Source organism: Arachis ipaensis, chromosome B09 (genome assembly GCF_000816755.2).
Source record: "Arachis ipaensis cultivar K30076 chromosome B09, Araip1.1, whole genome shotgun sequence".
NCBI classification, from domain to species: Eukaryota; Viridiplantae; Streptophyta; class Magnoliopsida; order Fabales; family Fabaceae; genus Arachis; species Arachis ipaensis.
Genome location: NC_029793.2, coordinates 135,246,831 through 135,248,453, shown reverse-complemented (window position 1 = coordinate 135,248,453; position 1,623 = coordinate 135,246,831).

The window sequence follows — 1,623 nt, the reverse complement described above, 5'->3', positions numbered from 1 at the left end:
TCACATTAATAATTTACTAATAAGATTTTTATAGTATCAATTTCGCTAGAAATTCAACTTTTAACATTTAATTTTGTAACAAATAATTCAATGTCGTGCACAATTTTATTATGAAAAAGTATATGGTACTAATCTGTCAATTTATTGTCAATAATAATTAATTATTATATTTTAAATACATATATAAAGAGACACATCTAGAAAATATATTTATAAAGACATTTTTATTAGACATAGCTATAAAAAAGATATTTTTATTAGACACATCCACAGATATTTTTATTAAACACAGTTGTAAATAAAAGTTGACAGAAGTTGACAAAAATAATGTTGGTAACGTAGGGGGATTGTTTTATTATTGCATACAATTTCATTCGAAACATTGAAAAATTTATAAGGAGTGTATGCTTTTTATTACATATTCATATATCACTCTAGTAGAATATGTGTTAGTTGAATGCATGTAAAATAATTATTACTAGCTAAGAACTCCCCGTTCTAAAGATTTCAAAATAATACATACAATTATTTCTGTAATCATTAGTAGTTCAAATAACATAGATAATAATAATGTTATAACTAATTAGGTGATATGCCATTACCATTGATCACATATTTGTTTATATGCATATATTCAAACACATGCATGCACAAAATTATGTATCGAATTCAATGCATATAGATTTTTTAGGTGGATATGCAAATCCAGATAAAAACAGCAGCCAATAGATTTTTGTTCCCTAATTGGCACAAAACAAGAGATCCTCATCATGACACGCACTATTTTTTAAGAGCCAACAGATCTGCTAAAAATATTGATGGATTTTATCCCCAATCATTTTAGCTATCTGCCAATAATTCAACACTTGAAGTACAAAAGCATATGTGGTTAGAGGTTGGCAAGTCATTACTTCACATGGTGTATATATAAGACTAATTTTTTTTATATAGAGAAAATATTAGTATTTTTGTTATAAATAAAATTATTTGATGTAATTATAGATGAGTGTAAAAATTAAAAATATTTTAATATATTTCAAATTAAAGGTTGTTTAGACAAATTAAAAATGTCTTCTAATTGCACGTATAATGAAAGATTTAGAGATAAGACAAATTGAAAATAATTTTTTGAGTTGTTGTGTCGAAACTTTAGAAATTACAAAGTGTATAGTTACATTTTATATCAGACTAGTAAAGTATTAGATAAAAAAAAATGACAAATTTGACTGGTCTAAAAAATCTTTGAGATGTATTGAATTATTTTTAAGTATTTTTGAATATATTTTTGTCTTTTTCTTTTATATTTTTCTTTCTTGTGTATTTTTGTTCATTAACTCACCGTTAAATTATCATCATTTAGGGAATTAAATCAGAATATATGTAGCAGAGATTTTTCTTCCAATTTAGTTGGAAAATTGTAAATAAATTCATAATGAGCTTCAAATTAAATTACAATAAGAAATTAAGAATAATGTTACGTTATTCATAGATATTATACATAGACAGATATGATACCGAGATGTAGAGAGTAATAAAGGACTGTTATAACTGAAAGTGTAGCTGAGAGTTGATTAAGGCACATATATATATATATATATATGCTGAGGTAGTTAAAGTAGTTAA